The 18,159-nt window shown below is 47.8% G+C and overlaps 1 protein-coding gene across 3 annotated transcripts in view; it reads right to left on the bottom strand.

Moving 5' to 3' along the window:
* The window catches only part of DLGAP4 (DLG associated protein 4), a 345,726-nt gene extending 330,624 nt beyond the window's left edge, over nt 1-15,102 (bottom strand). Inside the window, exon 1 of one of the 3 annotated variants that reach the window (XM_038369554.2) lies at nt 14,565-15,102. The gene's annotated coding sequence lies outside the window, so the exon portion shown is untranslated. The remainder of the gene's footprint in view (nt 1-14,564) is intronic. The other 2 variants (XM_043496131.1, XM_038369556.2) reach the window with 2 other exon arrangements.
* Between the last annotated feature and the right edge of the window lie 3,057 nt (nt 15,103-18,159).

Genomic DNA, 18,159 nt, shown 5'->3' with positions numbered 1-18,159 from the left:
CCTCCAAAATGCCTGCTGTACTATTGGGGTCTCCTCCTATCACATCCCTGTATTTTGGGAGGTCCCTGGGTAGTTTGTTGAGGCTGACACTCTAAACCACCAAGTGCCTAGCAGTGGACTTTCCTCCCCACATCCAGTTGTATTTCAGTGGGCCCCAGTTGTTGGCTTTTAGCCGGGGGCAGGGGGGTTACTATCCACTAGGGCTCCAACTGCAATACAGGACATACACCCCAAGGCCCCCACTGTATTTTGGGAAGGGTGAGGCATGCTGCGTTACCCTCTGTGCCTCCAGTATAATTACGGGGGGTTGCAATGTGTATTTAAATGGGTCTGGGAATCAGTTTGTGATTCACCAAGAACCCTGCTGCTGCTATTAGGAAGGAATTGTGAGATCTGAATAGTTCGGGAACTGCTCCACACCTGACGTTAGTGTGGTTGCTAGGTGATTAAACCATCCATCTGTTTATGACAGCACAGGAGAACAGTGAGTCAGTTCCTTTTTGTACGAGAAAGGGAATGACTCTTTCAATTCAGCATCATCCCCCACCTGCTATTCCCCACCTGGGATGGGTCCTGTCCTCACTGGACATTCACAGTGAGCCACTGGAAAGGGGCCCCTACCTAGCAGATGTGACTGCAGGCTGACACCTCTCTGAATGCGCTGCAACAGCTACGCGCGATCTCAACAGCATGCTGCTCCATCACCACTCAGTACCCCGGCCTGGCAACACAGCAGAAGAACCATGGTGGTCAGGGTTGAAGCCAAACAGCTATAAAATTACAGGGATTGAAAAACTTTTATTCTGGACGGGAAAGACTTAAAGATCTTGTGACTCAGAAGGAAGCTGCTCAGCAGAAGACTACGGGTGACATCCTAGCCCCATGGAAGTCAAGGAGAGTTTGACTGTTGGCTTCAATGGGACCAGGATTTCACCATCTGAAAACGTAGGAGTACTTGGGCAGTCTTAGCATTTGGCATCCATATGTTGGTCTCTGCCATCTCAGGGGCCCAAAGCAGATCCTTCTAAATCAATCAGAGTGTAGATACCTTCAGACACATTGGGCTGTTTGTAACAATGTAACTCAACACCAGAGCAGGGTGAAAAAGGGCAAGTTGGTTTAGTGACAAATTTCAAAGTTTCCCAAGTTTGACAAATCCAAATAAATGTTTCTGGTTTTGTTTTTAGTCATTCCCCCCACACACACACTTTTCTTTTTCTTCCTCCAACCACTTTGTAGTGGCAAAATGGACAAAGGAAAAAGGTTGGGAAAGGGAACAAAAACAACCCCCCAAAATTTGGGGCATTTTGGTTGAAAAACTGAAAAATTTCCAACAAATGAAAAAAGGTCCACCCAAAAATGTTATTTTTAAAGGCCACATTTCAACCACAAAAAGATTTTGAACAATTTTTTTAAAGAGCTCTACTAAATCACATGGGGAATATGATTGAAGGTCAGCCGCAATGTGCAGACTCTGCATGTATTTCGGTGCAGAGGGACGGTTGTGTGCAAATACGGACAAATCAGAAACCACCAAGACTTTATTGTTGTCACTTTACTGCATGCTATGGGCCTGATCCCATTGAAGTCCATGGAAAAACTCCTGTTAATTTCACTGGCATTTGGATCAGACCCCATGGCCATTAGGAACTTCACACCAGCAGCGTATGTGAACAGATGAGCTAGAGCAGGGGTTGTCAGCCAGGCATACGCCTACCTCTGGGGTATGCAGATGTCTTCCAAGGGAGACATGAACTCATCTAGATATTTGTCTAGTTTTATAGCAGGCTACATAAAAAGCAGTAGCAAAGTCAGTACAAACTAAAATTTCATACAATGACTTGTTTATACTGCTCTCTATATTATACACTGAAATGTAAGTACAGTATTTATATTCCAATTGGTTTATTTTATAACTATATGGTAAAAATGAGAACATGAGCAATTTTTCAGTACCTGTGTGCTGTGACATTTTGTATTTTCATGTCTGATTTTGTAAGCAAGTAGTTTTTAAGGGAAGTGAAACTTGGGGGTATGCAAGACAAAGACTCCTGCAAGGGGTACTATAGTCTGGAAAGATTGAGAGCCACCGAGCTAGAGCAGTGGTTCCCAAACTGTGACCCACGGAGCACTGGTTGGTTACAGTGTGATACCGCTCCTCCTTGTTTCCAATTGCTTCTGTAGTTGTCCAGGCTCCTCATGGCTGCCAGAAAGGAGGAGGAGGAGCTGGCCTCGTTACTAGGGGATACTACTTCCTAAGAGGAGGATAGGGCATAAGAGTTGCCCTCAGAGTCTATAGATACCATGTCCAGGCAGGAATGAGGTAGCTGGGCAATATGTGCAGGAAAGAAGGGGTGGCCAGGCAGGCATGCAGGAGAGAAGGGAACTGAGTGGTGGGGAAGCAGGTGCACAGAGGAGAGAAGTGGGCCAGGTGACAGAGGCAGGAGCAGAGGGAACAGATGGAACAAAGGAGGATGGGACACAGCAGACCAAGTTCTCTGCTGCTGTAACTTGCTGACTTCAGTGAAAATATGTCAGCAGAGTCTGGCCCAGCATAGGGCCATGCCAAACCGGTATCACAGTAGCAACAGTTGATCCTATACTAGATCCTTCCCTAGTGTTGGGTTCCACCTAAGCAATTGCTGCAGCTGCAAAAGGCACACCCGGGACGGGAGGAGGAGCAGCCCAACCCCAAATGGGAGGATCAGTCTCCAGGAGACCATCAGCCATTAAACTGGTGCGTGCACCACGTGTAAGTCTGGGAACCCCTCCCCTAGAGCTACAGGCTCCATCTCTCTTTCCCAGTCCCCTGAGCCTGCCAGTCCCCATTGTAGCCCCCCTTTTAGTCTTCAGATGGCCCCATCTGCATTAAATTTGCTCCCTAGTGTTCCCACAGAGCCAGAAATGCCAGCACTCAGCTCCCAAACGTGAGCACTGGCTGGGGGAGGAAGACAGGTCGGGCTGCGTGGGAAGGACATTTTTCTTTAGCACATCCATTCCCAGTTTTCAATCTGCCTCCAAAGTTATTGGCTGCCGCACTGATAAGCGATGCTAACAGGACTGGGTGCTGGGAGGCAGGGAGTGAGCGGGCCCATCACTCAGCAGCTGCTGGCAGAAAGCAATTGGAAGGCGTGTGGCGCAGGCAGACAGAGTGGAGGCACTACAAATGGGAGGGAGCGGGGAGCAGGAGTTTGCATCACACCTGTGCATCTCTTGTGCGGGGAGGGAGAGACATTGAAGCAGCAGCCAGGCTCAAAGGAGGAGGCATCCCTCTCCGGCTCCTCTCAGCTACGTGGAGGAGCAAGGCAGAGTGATCAGAGGCGGAAGGAATAGCTCCTGGCTTGTCACCCATCTCCATCTGACCTCTGTTGAGAGGGCCCATGGTGCCGTTCAAGTTCCACTATCCCAATGCCTTGAAGATACACAGACTGGCGAAGGGTATGCCATGTGCCGGCCTTCTGTGATGTGGGAGAGGGAGCTTCAGAGCACGCGGGCCAGGAAGGCGTCACAAAATGAGTCTCCGCACTGCTCCACCTACTCCTCAGATTCATGACTTGGGTTACTGGAGCCCCAAGAAGCCCCATCGCAGGTCAGAACCCCGCTGTGCTTGGTCCCTCAGGCTGCTGCCTGGGCAAGGGCCCCAGCGCACACTCGCTGCAGAGAATGACTGTGCTAGGAATGGCGGCAGCTGCTGATGGCTGAGCCCACACACCTGCAGATTAGTCACCGGCAGCCTGCAGGATTCCTCACTCTGTCTGTCTGTCTGTCTGTCTGTCTGTCTGCCCTGAGCCCGGCCAGGTCTGACATGGTGTTAGCAACACAGGACATTCCCCAGCATAGACAAGCCCCCTTGCACACACGGCATGGCTGCCTCCTCTGGCCACTGTTTCCCCCTCTCAGTTCTACCCTGTCATAAATATAAAGGGAAGGGTCACCACCTTTCTGTAAACAGTGCTATAAAATCCCTCCTGGCCGGAGGTAAAATCCTTTCACCTGTAAAGGGTTAAGAAGCTATGGTAACCCTGCTGGCACCTGACCCAAAATGGCCAATGAGGGGACAAGATACTTTCATATCTGGAGGTGTGGGGGGGGAAGGCTTTTGTCTGTCTGTGCGATACCTTTGCCAGGAACAGATCAAGGATGCAAGCTCTCCAACTCCTGTAAAGTTGGTAAGTAATCTAGCTAGAAAATGCGTTAGGTTTTCTTTGTTTTGGCTTGTGAATTCGCTGTGCTGGAGGAAATGTGTATTCCTGTTTTTGTGTCTTTTTGTAACTTTAAGATTTTGCCTAGAGGGATTCTCTATGTTTTGAATCTGACTGCCTGTGAGATTATCTTCCATTCTGATCTTACAGAGTTGTTCTCTTATCTTTTTTTTTTTGTTCTTCTAATAAAGTTCTAATTTTTAAGAATCTGATTGGGTTTTTTGGGTCTTAAAAATCCAAGGCTGGTTTGTGCTCACCTTGTTGATTCTCAAGCCTCCCCAGGAAAGGGGATGTAAGGGCTTGGTGGCATATTTTGGGGAAATAGGAACTCCAAGTGGTCCTTTCCCTGTTCTTTGTCTAAATCACTTGGTGGTGGCAGCATACTGTTCAAGGACAAGGCAAAGTTTGTGCCTTGGGAAAGTTTTTAACCTAAGCTGGTAAAAATAAGCTTACGGGGGTTTTTCATGCGGGTCCCCCCATCTGTACCCCAGAGTTCAGAGTGGGGAGGGAACCCTGACACACCCCACTCTGCCTTTGGAGATGAAACACTCCATTTGTCACCTGGACCCAGACTCATCTCAGTCTTATGGCTCATGGCAACAGGAGAGAAGGGGACCAGAGGGGAGGGCATCTGCAGCTGCAAAGAGTCATGTGCCGTGACAATGTAAATACCTTGAGGCTGGGTACTCAGTACCATGTGGGGGCTAACAGAAGCAAAGCCAGGCCTGCCTTTGTACAAACACTGTGCACCTTCCCCTCCTGGGAGTTCCAAATACTGCACAAACAGCAGGACTCAAAGCTAGAGCTAGGTAGGAAATGATTTTCCTGTCCTGGGAAACTTTTTGAGATTTAGAAAATGTTCCCATCCCAATCAGGACAAAGAGCTGAAATCCCAAAAATGTTCACACAGAGACAATCGGGAAAAAAATCCAGCTGCGATCAATCAAAACATCCCATTTTGATTTCAACCTTTGGGGATTTTTGTTCCACAATTAGCTTAAACTTTGGAACAAAACATCATTGTGAATAAAGAAAACAAGATTTTCAGTTTCAAAAATATCAGAACGGGGACACTGAAAAAAACATGCTGATACTGTCGCAATTGGTCTTTGGAACGAGCAGGTTGTTGCACCGACCCTTCCCCGTGCACAGCTTCAGTTTCAACGAAGCAGCATTTTCTGACGAAAAAATGTCTCACCAAAAACTTGCCAACCAGTTCTACTCAAGTCACTCCAGCGAGGCAGGTCAATATCCCCATTTTGCAGACTAGGAAACTGAGGCCCAGCAAGTTGCAGTCACTTGACCAAAGTCTCATAACTAGTCAGCAGCTGCTTCAGGAGTGATCCTCCCAATCCCTGATCAAACCACTAGCAAATGTCTTGTGCAAGAGCAGCTATGACTCTGGGATAACCGCGGGAGGTGTCAAGGCCCAGCTAGTCACTCCACCACAGCTGGTTGAAGAGGCATGTCGCTCCACGAAGGGACCACCCAGTTAGGAGCAATGCTGTCCACCCAAATGGCAGTTAAAAACCCAGTTGCAATGCAGTGTGAATGTTGCCATAGATTACTGTGCCCAGCTTAGTCCCTGAAACACTATTTTAGGAACTTATATGGCCCCCATCACCACCGTATCTCATCACCTCACTCTAGCCTATTTATCCTGACAATATTCCAATGAGGTAGGGCAATGCTATTATCCCCATGGAAAGCTGTCGCTGAGAGACTTGGGGTGTATCTGCACTGCAATCAGAGGGGCAGGTTAGCTTTAATCTAGCTAGCACAACTAAAAATAGCAGTGAAGACACGGGGAGAGACTGTACAAGCCTTCCCTGGATACATACATTGCTAGTTCATGCTGAAAGGAGAGAGCTTCAGGACCAAACTGGGCACCGCAGCCTACCCAAGATTGCAGTGGAGACATACCTTAAGTGAATGGCCCAAGGTCACACAGGGAGTGTGGCAGACCAGGCTTTTCCACAGCCCAAGCTAGCATCCTAACCACGGGACCATCCTTTCCCTCCAAGGGTTTCTAGTGTCAGCCCATGGGAAAGACTAGTTGGATTAAGGAACTAGTAGCAAGGAAGTGTAAATTCCATTCCCATGGTAAAGAAACTGTGCCATTAAAATCCTCTCTCCTATGACACACTCAGAGCCTATTTCAGTAATAGCTTGGCAGGGGAATAACATCAGTGAACCTATAAATATCTCCTGGGATGCAGCTTTGCTGAGAGAAATGGCAGGAGCCAGGCTTGCCAAGCACAGGTTCTGCCATGCTGGCAGCCTCTGTGGGGTTTAGATAAGCAACCAGAAATGTGGACACTTCCGCAAAGCTCAGGGTCAGCCCAAGCTATTGGGATGTCCTGGGTCTCTCCCATTGATCAGGAGATCTCATGAGTATGAACTGCAGAAAGGCTGCTTCAGGATGGGACAACCATTCTGTGAGCAGCCACCTGGCTGTTTTCAGCTCCAAGCAAAACTTAGAAGGGAATCAAACAAGAGCTGAGGCCAAGGGCTGTGTCATGGGGAGGGCAGGAGGAGGGAGGGGCAGGACTTACTGTGGTAGGAGTGAGGGTGGAGAAGAGATGGTGGGAAGGATTACAAGCTAGTTGGGGCATTTCCTAGGTGGCAGTCATGCTGGCCTGGCTAGCTGGCTATGCAGACACTCATGGGTGCTGCCAGTGCAGATTGGAAGACACACTCATCCTAGAGGCTAATTTAGTGCAAAGCAAGACTCCTCTGGGATGAGCAGAGGGCTCTCATTCCAAGTTCCATGGCTGCCGGTTGGCGTATGAATTTTCCCGAGCAGGGGTGGGCTAGTCGGTTTGGTTACAATAACCCAGTCATACTAGAAATCTCCTGAGAAACAACTCACAAGATTTTTCAGACCAATCTGAATGTCCAGAATAAGCAGCAGGCTAAGTGTCCTGATGCTGCTTATCCAACCTGAACTGACCCTCCAAATCACCCTCACCTCCCAGCACAGGGAACCCATTTAGGAGGTGGGAGCCCATTGAGTAGCGAGAGCTCCCCTTTCTCTGTTCCACTGCAGTCCTGAGGAGTGGGGCAGGCTTTGCTCAGAGTGGATGAGAGCCTGGGAGAGTACTACCTCCAAGGGAAACATGGAAAGGAGGGGCTATCCCATGCTGAACACCTGACGTCAGGGAGGGGAACAATGACACAATGACTACAAGTGCCATCAACTGCTGGGACCCTTCAAATGCATTCAAGAAGGAAACAACTTCCCCATTCAGATGGGTGATAAAAAAGCCAACAAGGGTGCTATTGGCTGATAGTGTCCCTGCTGCTCTGTGTCTAATCTGTATTGCTGCCGAAGTTGATGGGGCCAGGTGGATGTTGCTCGCAGGCACAGCTCTTGTAACAGAGCAGATCATAGAAGTATGTAATTCGTACGTGTCCCTCGGCTCACCGTACCATAGTGGGATGTAATTCATTGCTTTCAAAAGCATGACATAAAAGTCAGGACAGTGTTATCACAGGAGGGGAGAAGCATGTAACGGCTTTGGAGCTCACGGTACAGCTCCTTCACCGGAAGAAAAGCAAGGATGTGACCTGGATACTAAATCAAGCACAGCAGAGCTCTCCTAGCGATTTTCACAGCTAGGCCATTTCCAGGGCAGGAAAGTGGGCAGGGGGAATCAAGGTCAAGAGGGTCACATGCGGGGAGGATGGATTCTTTCCTATAAATGCTCCTTATTCAAAGTTTTCAGAGTAGCAGCCGTGTTAGTCTGTATTCACAAAAAGAAAAGGAGTACTTGTGGCATTTTAGAGACTAACAAATTTATTTGAGCATAAGCTTTCGTGAGCTACAGCTCCCTTCATCGGATGCATTCAGATGAAGTGAGCTGTAGCTCACGAAAGCTTATGCTCAAATAAATTTGTTAGTCTCTAAGGTGCCACAAGTACTCCTTTCCTTATTCAAAGACATCTTAGAGGACCCAGGAAGTCACAAGGAAAAATTCTGCTTTCAGTTACACTGGAATAAATCCAACTGCAGTGACACCAGTGCAGATTTACACTGGTGTAACAGCAAAGAGTTGGGCCTACTGCCTCGAGAACCACAGGCTCAGAAATCAGCAAAAAGCACCCTTCCCCCACCCCCGCCTATGCTGGGAGCAGAGAGTCCCCTGCAGAAGTCAGGAGGAAACTCTTCTCACTTGTTTGGCATGGCACAATGGCCACTTTCCTCTGAAACATCCGCTATTGTTTGGCCACCGTCAAAGGAAGGATACTGAATGCGATGAACCAGAGGGGCTCCAGCGCGTGCTCCTTTACCAAGCGTACTTACAAACATGAGCTGCTGCTAGAGACAAAGACTCTGAGGCTTGGGAGATGGAGAGGGAGCATTTCTCAAACATGTTACCCCAAACCCCTGCTTGTCTGTGAGGGTAAATACATATAAACAGGTGAACAGGGGCTCATGCAGAATGTTACAAGCGGCGGGGGCAGATCTGCCTGTGCATGTACCAGCTGCCATCGCTGCGCTTTGTAAATAGAGAGGAGAATGGTCGGAGCCACCCTTACTGCCATCCATTGTCATCTCCCCAAGGAGATTGTGTGAGTAGCACTCACCTTGCCAAGACACGTTGAGAGTAATGGCCAAGGCCGTTATTTTTATTGCACACTCTACAGATGGGGTTTTCAAAAGCTCTCAGTACTGGCTTAGCCCAGCTGTCATTGGGCATTTTCCCCTTGATGTCAATGCAAGCAGAGTTAAACCGACACCCAGTGCTTTTGATAATCCTGCCCTTAACTTATAAATAAAAAGCAGGAAAGCGTCTGCAAACATGTTTCAGCAGCTACAATGTTCCGAGCATCCCTGCCAAGGCCCACGAGTGGGATGCGCTGCATGACAAAGGCCCATCATGAACGAAACACAAGCATTATTACTTGTATGGAAAACTTGTAAGGAATTACAATTATTCCTTATTATAATTAGAATTATTACTTGTAAGGAAAACTTCCTGCAGGGGGATAACTTTCCATGACCTCAGTTTCAAGAGTCTTTATTACTAATATCAACAATTTGCAATGGTGGGCGTGACTGGGACATCAGATTCACATAGAATGAATGATCGCTCTCATAGCTTTCATAGCTTTGGGACCAAGAGAAGTGGTGCCCCTCAAAACGTGGGACAGTTGAGAGGCATGGCATCAAGGTTTATGGACAATGAGGATGGACTCTTTGAAGGATCAGACAGCCATACTCTGAATACAGAGGCATCTTGGTAATCTAGGAAATACAGAAGAATTTCCATTTAGCGCCTCACCTGGCACATACCTAGATAAACGTATAGTTTCAGAAGCTATTTTGGAGCTCTCTGCAAGATGACACAGAGTCAGACCTAGAGGAGCCAGACTTCTCCTGTAATAATTCTGGATGCTGTAATTCACTCTCTCAACAACTGGGAAGTTTCCTAGGGAGTCACTGTGAGCCTAGCCCTATAGCCCTTACTCAGGGAAAACTCCCATTGAAACAAATGGGCCATCAGTCTACACTCCATGCTTAAACCAACTCCCAGTGAAGTCAGTGAGAGCTCAATGGAAGCTAGTTTGAGTAAAAACAGAGTCTAAGCCTCAGGGTCTTGTCCATTAGGAGCTTTCCCTAAAGCTTGGTCTACACTAGAAAATTAGGTCAGTTTAAACCACATCAGTAAAATAAAATGTGAAAATACACACTCCTGAGCAGAGTAGTTAAGCCAACTAAGTCCCAGTGTAGACAGTGCTAGCTTGACAGAAGAATTCTTCCATCAACCTAGCTACTGCCTTCCGAGCTGGATTACCTACGCCGATGGGAGAATCCTTCCCGTCCGCATAAGTAGAGTATACAGAAGTGCTACAGAGGCTGCTGTTGCGTTTTAAGTACAGACAAACCCTGAGTAACACCTGGATGAGTCAGAGTTCAGATATGGGCCCTATATTTGTTTTCTTCTGGATACAAACTATAATACAAAGCCACACATGGAGTTCATTAGGTTTTGCTAACATTCTCTCAGTCTAGTAACTAGAGATTGTATCCATGGAGGCACCCAGCTGAGCTTCAAAATAAGACAGTGGGAAGCATTTACAAAGCATCAAATGCAAATAAACACACTGCAAAATGTCATGGTTTGGATGCAGCAGCCAATGGATTCCTAGGATCAATCAGCTGAACAGGAATATGTGATAGGAGACATCTGAAAGCATACAAACCAAGAATTTTTTTTAAACAAGGCTTTACATTCTCTATTACTCACTTTCATGAGCACACAGCACCTTTAAATGGGGCTCATATTTAGAGTTTACCTGGACTCCTCGGAGCTCCAGCACAAACAGCTATATCAAGAGTAATTACATCTTTATTTGTATTAATGCTCCAGTTGATCATGTGCTCCCTACTCAAAATAGCTCCCTTTGCTCACCCCGGCTTCTTCTGGCAAAAGCCTGAGGGTCAGACTGACACCTTTACTCACAATGAGTAGGGCCAGCTACACAGCCTTGCCCTGAGTGAATAAATTACTTTACACCATGCCTAGAAGATTAACAGGCCATCAAGGGGGAGAAAACCCAAAGTTAAGGGCTATCTATTGAAAACACCCTGCCCTGAGCCCCCCAATATTTCACTATCGGGGCAGTTAACCAAACCACTTCCACTGGCTACAGCGGTAGTAATGGTGTCTGGGGACAGAGTTGGTCTTGAAGGCAATTAGAACAGAAACCATGCAGAATTTATAGATCAAAGTCAACATTCTGAATAGCATCCAAAAAGCAAATACAATGTCAGCAGGAGCGTCTGGAGAACAGGTGCTAGAGTCCCTGGTGCTGACACCACTATGCACAAGCTAATGACCCCCGTGCAGCTAAATCCTAAGTGCACATATCTGAAAAGGCACGTTGTGGTGAAAACATTCCTCGCAGGCATCTTCATTTCAGTATCCTGCTCTCCTCATGCCAGTGCCAATGGAAGTTACATGCACGTTGGGAAAGCAGAATGCCACATGCATCCGGGCCCCCAGTGTTGCCTATTTATCTTGGAAGGCCACAATATCAAATCAGTGCTCAGCAGAAGCCAATTGCAGACACATTCATGTGGGCCCCTTATGCTCATTTCCAAAACCCCTGTGCTGTTATTTGCACATATGCAAAGATGCACAATGGGTTAACATGAGAAAATGTAGATCAGAATGCACTCAGGTGTCAAATCAGCCTATCACATTGCTCCTAATGTTTGTTTGGTTTGAATTTTTTGGTGCACAGGAAATTTATTCTCCCAGGATGAAATTCACCCCGTGCACATGGGCCAGCACCAGTCTGTCAGAATTCAGGGGTACATAAATCTCACGTTAGCCCTGTGCACAGGCATGAATTTCACCCTGAACTAATTAATTCCTTAAGCACTTCAAAGTCTCCATTTCATGGCTGTGTCTGGTACATTGTGTACAAAAACACCCATGGGAGTTAAAGGGACAGATCTTCTACTGGCATAAATCAACATAACTCCACTGAAGTCAGCGGAAGTATTCTGATTTACACCAGCTGAGGTTCTGGCACTGGATATTGAAAAGACCTCTTCCATCACCCAGTCCATTTCCCTGCCAGCACTAGAAAAAAACTAACCCAGGGGCCTTTCACGGCAGCAGGACTACATGATCAGCTGGCATACATCCTCCCAGAGGGATGCTTGTATGATAGTTCTGCTGTTGTCATGTTTCATGGCAGGAGAGGCAATTTCAGAAGGATTTGTGATTATTAAGTAACTATTCTGAAGTTATTTGATCTGCTGCTTCCCCAGCATGCTCCCTTGTATGTTTTTGCCATTTGCTTCCATGGGGTGAGAAGTGAAATTCCCCGTTTTCACGTTTTAGAATGGTGGTTAAGGGACTGGCCTACAACTCAAGAGCTCTGGGTTCAATTCCTGGCTCCGTCACATGCTCTCTGCATGACTCTGGGCAAGTCTCGGTGCCCATGTTCCCCAATTACAAAATGGGCAGCAAGATAGCTCCTTTCTCCCAGCCTTTGTCTGTTTTCCGGTTTAGATGGCAAACTCTTAGGGGCAAAGCCTGTCTCTCCTGCTGTGTTTGCACTGCGCCTAGCACAGTACAGCCTGGGGCTTGGCTGTGGTCTCTATGTGCCACTGAAATATAAACAACAATTTCACAACCCCAAACCCTTAGAACCAAACTGGTCCCAAATCCACACCTAGGAGGACAGCCTCAGGCTCTGTCTGGAGCTTATGTTCTTACGCGGAGAGAATTCCCTTTCTCCTGCCTTCCCTCCAGGGTGAGGGATGCCCGCTGGGCTTTGCTTCCAGCAAGTCCGTCCACTTTACTTCCCTGCAGTTCCTGGTCCCTTCTGCCAGCTTCACAGAGCCCAGAGAGGTTGGGATGCAGGGCACCAAACAGGCCACAAAGCAATCCTGGGTATATGCCGGCCAAGACTAACTCCATGGTTAGACATTATCCATCTTAGGTTTAGACTCCAATACCCTCCTCTGCTAGGAATTGTGAGCGTCTCAGACCACCTTCAAACCTTGCCACCCACCTCCCTCACCCACGAGAGCAGTTTCCCCACAGCATCGCCTGCTGGCACCTTTATGGCATGGCACGTGTGTTTGCTATCCAGCCCAGCCACAAGAATACAAGAGAATAAAACAAACAGGAGAAGGAAGTGGACAGGAAATAGTTTGTTCTCTTTTGCTGCCCCTGTCAGTTGCTTTAGCACAATAGCTGGGCTCCTGCTGCTAGCACACATGGTGAGCTCATGGCATGCTGCAGTACGGAGAACCTGAGCTCCACTCAGCCTGCAAACGAAGCATGTTGGGAGGAGAAAGCATGCGAGCAAGCAAGGCCAGGCAATATCAGCTCTGTACTTCCATCATTCCCCTGCGCCTTTGCCTAGCTTGGCACTCGCCACCCACCTCTCTCGAAACATTTCAAGAGAACAGGTTTCCTTTGAGGCTTTAAGTCTCGCTCCTTCAGGTTTTCCATCCCCACCTCTCCCCTCCTACTCCAGTACGCGCTGGGAGTCCCGTAAAAGGCTGTGTGCTTGTCATGTCACTCCAAGGTTACCCACAGCCAAGCCCCCACAAGCATGGGAGCATGAGCTTGCTTCAAACACCTCCTCCTCTCCCAATTCATCCCCCCGGCTCCACGAATCATTTGGGGGGAGGGGTGTTCAGGGCTCCTCTTGCAGTGCCAGCAGAACACCTGAAATCTGGAGTGGGCAGACACAGGCATGCTCCTCTGCACACACTCAGCTGCTCATTGCATTTGCACGCCCGCACACACACATACTTTGTGCATTCAGACGCTCATCACACACGTGCTTCACACACGCTCAGTCACTCCATCACATTTGCACACACGCGCACACACACACACACACACTCAATTGCTCTCATGTAAACATATACACGTTCAATTGTTGATTACGCACGCAACTATCCTGCATTAGAAGGCCTAAATATCTCAGACCTTCGAAGCAGGATGGAGGGCAGTTCTCATGCCTTCTTGCAGGCTCAGTGGGGAAGAACAGGCAGAAGGCACAGTACATGAGGCTTTTCTGCCATGTGGCAAATACCCTAGGGTTTCTCCCGCTACGCCGCACATTTCTCTATCTGCAATTATCTACTCTGATTGCAGCTGCATTGAGAAATCAAAGCCCCTGCTATGACTTTACGCAATATAGCCTTGGCTATGCAGCTGGAGTATATGCAGGAATATAGCCTCAGCTATTCAGCCTCCATCTCCTTCCACCAGCAGAACTAACGACTCCCAGCCTGTGGCCACAGCTACCTGCTTTCAGGGACTGGGGTTAAGTCAATGGGCTTAACCTGAGCCAAGATAAAACCCAACAGACTGTACAGTGCAAAAGAAGCATAATAAATCCTCATCATCCCACCACCAAAGCTCTGCAGGGATTGTGCCATTTTGATGACAACTTCCTCCCCACCCCAACACACACACAATTTGGGCAAACACAAGACACTCCAGGGGAGCAGGCAGGTACATTTCAAGGTCTTAGGAGTTGATTAGTTCCCCAGAGAGCCCTAAAAACTGGCCGGGGCTAGATCCCAATCCAAGCAACCAGCCCGCAAATAGCCCATGAATCATCTCCACCTGCAATCCCGCATGAAGGAGCACGGGGGGGGGGGGTGCTGCCCCTTCCTCCCCCGGCCCCCTCCAAAGGGAGATGTTAACAGCAGTGACATCTCTCTATTACATGCTTTGTTACCCCAAGCAACACCCCCCCTCCAGTGGAGACAAGCCCCTTAGTCTCCAGGCCCTGCATGCTTTTCCAATCACATCACCCCCCACCACGATGCCCTTTGGTAGGAATGAAAAATAAAGGCAGCTTAGGTCTCACCTGGCTCTCCGTGGAGGGGGCAGTAGCAGCGGCTCACAAAGGAGCTATTCCTTGCCCAGGTAGCACTTGTCCACAGAAAGCTTTGGCTGGAGCCCAGGATAACGGCTGTGGCAGGTCTCTCCTTTTTTATTTTTATTTTTTTGTCCTCTTCCCTTTTGGAAAGAACCCTCCTCTTTCCCCCTTATGCAGCAGTCTCCGTTCTCCCTATGACGAGCACTGATGTGATGCCCATTCATTCAGATTTTCTCCCCCCCCTTCCGCCTCTCTTTCCCTGTATTGAGGTTGTTAGTGATGCTGCAGCAATGCTGAGAGTCCCTTGAGAGTAGGGGGGGGAAGAGATGCAAAAAAAAAAAAAAAGGAGGAGGGCTGCCCCCAAAACCAGACCTGGATCTGCAAGAGGACTCTGGAATTTTACACCAGGAAACGAGGACAGGGAGCAGAGCTGGGCCCAAACTGCCACTGAACATTGAATTATGTAGCCACTGGTTGCTTGAATCACACACCAAGTTATCACACCCGAACTGCTGAAGCACTCAATAAGTTATTAGCAAGAAGCTGCAGGTTATATAAAAAGGCAGGCAGCAGCCAGGCCCTGATAGAGGCTGTGTCAATGTCCCCGCTACACTCCTTTATTTTTAGAGGTTTATAGCTCGCCGGCTGCAAAGGAAAATCACCACTCAGAGGTGAGCTCTGGCATGAAAAATTCCATGCCAAGAGAAATTATCATTCTGCGTTGTCTGTCAGGTTTTAACAATGGGAAGTGAAGTTGGTGCCAGGTGCCGTGTTGGTGGCCCCGCAGACTGGCAGTCCTTCTGATAAGGGGGGGAGAGAATATTTGGTGCTTTTATAGCATCTTCCCTCTGGAGATCCCAAAACACTCTACAGACTGCAAGCCACCAACCTACTTATCACCCCAATTTTACAGAGAGGGACTTGCCCCCAATCACACAAGTGATCTGTGGCTGAACCAGGAACTTAACCCACATCCTCCAGGAAGCCTTGGCACTACATCAGGCTGCCCTACCCCAAGCTTTTGTCATCTCATCGCCTCCCTTAACCACAGCACCTTCCTTTCCTCCTTCATACCACAGCGCGAGCTTCCCCCAGGCACTGTTCAGTTCGCATGCCCAACTACTGACCTGGAGGAACCTGGCCGTCAGCTGCCTGTCTGTGGCAATGTTTTAGGGGTAGCGTAGATGCTTGCAGCAGCGATGGAAGGGGATTTTCCGTCGCTGTAATAAATCCACCCCCTCAAGAGGCGGCAGTTAGGCCAACCAAGTGGTGTTTACGCTAGGGCTTGGGTTGGTTTAAGTACGTCTCTCAGGGGTGGAAATGTTTCACAGCCCTGAGCGATGTAGCTGGGTCAGCCTAAGTTTAAGGTGTAGACCAGGCCTCAGTGCTGTTGCTGGGCTAATCGGTGAAGTCCTCCTGGACTGAGCTCTCCATGGTGCCCTGGAGTGGCTGCCCCAACATGGCTCCTTTGCCTGCATCTGCAGCTGTGTTGGGGGCCCAGCACTCGGGTGAAGAGTCCCTTTATTTTGCTTTGAATTTATTTTCCGGGAAGGGCAGTTCCCCAAGTGCTCCAGCAGACGGAGTCTCAGTTGGCCTCACTCTTGTTACCCATTTGCAATGGTGGCTTTACTGTACCATGCCCATCTCTCTAGCTCAGAAAGGGATTAAGACTACTGGCTCATTTCACATAGGCCAAACCCTACACCCCACATCCCTCACATGATGCTTTTCAGTTTTGGGAGAGCATATGAGTATGTGCAGAGAGCAGTTTTTTCAGAGTTGAACAGCTGGGCAGCTTATGGTTAAAGCACAGGTCTGGGAGTCAGGAGATCTTGGTCCTAATTCCTGGTTCTGCCACAGACTCACTCTTTGATCTTGGATAAATCGCTTAGTCCTGCATTTGCAAAAGTGTCCGCTAGTTTGGGGGGCCACTTTGGATGCCTGACCAAGAAACACTCGGGTGCTACGTGGAGCAATCCAGATAGAGATTGCTGATGCTTTGAGATCCTGGGCTGGAAGCCATTACAGACACGGTTATTAGTGTTATTGCTTTAGGCTAGCGTTTCTCAAACTGAGAACCTGGTTTTCCTAAGGAAGGCTCCAATCTCTAAGAATAATGGAAATCTACAGATATTTTCCTTCCTGTAGCAGTTTTAGTCTGGATTCAGCAAAAGCACAGCTGCCCTCAAAGCCATGAATACCGAATTGACCATTTGGCTTTCGCTCAGTCCTAAGGGGGAATAATCAAGCAAGAAAAAGTAATCAACACACACATGCAGCGCTGTCCATGCACTGAAAACACTCTCCCAGAATGAGCAATTTTCTCCCCAGTGTTTCAGAGGTGGCTGGATCTCTTTGCTGAGCCTTAGGGGACAAATGCTACCTCAGAGTTGGAAAAACCCTCTCTAACTGCCTATCATCTCCAAATGGCTTTTCTTTGGAAACTGAACATTCAGAAGGTTATTTGTCGGAAATGGAGACTGCGACCTCGAGGCATTACAGCGACAGGAACAGAATTCGGAAGTGCGGGCTTCTTCAAAAGGCAACTTTCTGCCACAGATGCAGAACGCATTTCACCTCAGTTAAAGGCAAGAGAGCATTTAGCACCCAGCCTTGGTACTAGCCAGTCCTGCTCCTTTTGGCTTCTGGAGAGCAGGGCTTTTTCTGTCCTCCTGCCTCTTCTGCATCCCTACAGCTCTTGGTGTCCACCCTGATAGGTGAGGGAATGAGGATAAAGGCATGATTGCAGCTCAGCCTGCCCTCCAGGCAGAAAAGAGACCTGCTATGCTGCTCAGGGTATCATACTCTCCATGCCAGAAACATGAGTCGGTTTCAATGGTTGGTTAACAGACAGAAGCACAGCAGGGGTAGTGGAGTGGAGCAGCTAGCGGAAAAGGAATTAGTCATTAGAGCTGTGAAAAGAACAGATTTTCTGGTTCACTGGTAATTCTGAAATATCAAAAATCAAAAATTTGGATAGAACAGAATTTTTTTTTCAAATTTTTCAGCAAATCAAAAAGTCCAAGAGAATTTCATTTCAGGCCCAACAGAATGTTTCATATTTTTATTTCAATTTAACCCATTTTTAAATGTTGATTTTTAAAAAAAATTAAGTTAAGGAAATTTTGAAACTGAAAAAATTCAAATGTTTCATATTTAAATTTTTTTAAGGGTTGTTTGGTTTTTTTTAGCTGAACAATTTGGCAAAACCAACCCAAATTCACAAAGCATTTCGTGTCACCAAATCTGCATTTTTTGCCAAAAAAGTTTTTTACAAAAAGTGTCATCCAGCTCACTTAGTAATACCATGGAACTGAGCGTGCGTGGACACACACACACTCTACTATGGCCATTTAGAGATAAACAATAGCTACTTCTATATTTAGGTTGCCTGGTGCATTCCATTATAAAAAATGATTGCACCCTTTTCTTGAAGTGCTCTAACCCCGCCCTTGTTGGCAACAGGACCTTGGTGTTTGGAGATGGATGCTTCTGCAGTCGAGGACGTGTCTTTTTCAGGTCCCATAAAAATCTGCCCAGATTCGCTTGAGTTGATGCTAAGCTGTCAAATATTGCCACTCCC

Source organism: Dermochelys coriacea, chromosome 13 (assembly GCF_009764565.3).
Source record: "Dermochelys coriacea isolate rDerCor1 chromosome 13, rDerCor1.pri.v4, whole genome shotgun sequence".
Taxonomy (NCBI): domain Eukaryota; kingdom Metazoa; phylum Chordata; order Testudines; family Dermochelyidae; genus Dermochelys; species Dermochelys coriacea.
This window is presented reverse-complemented; position numbering and strand designations above follow the sequence as displayed.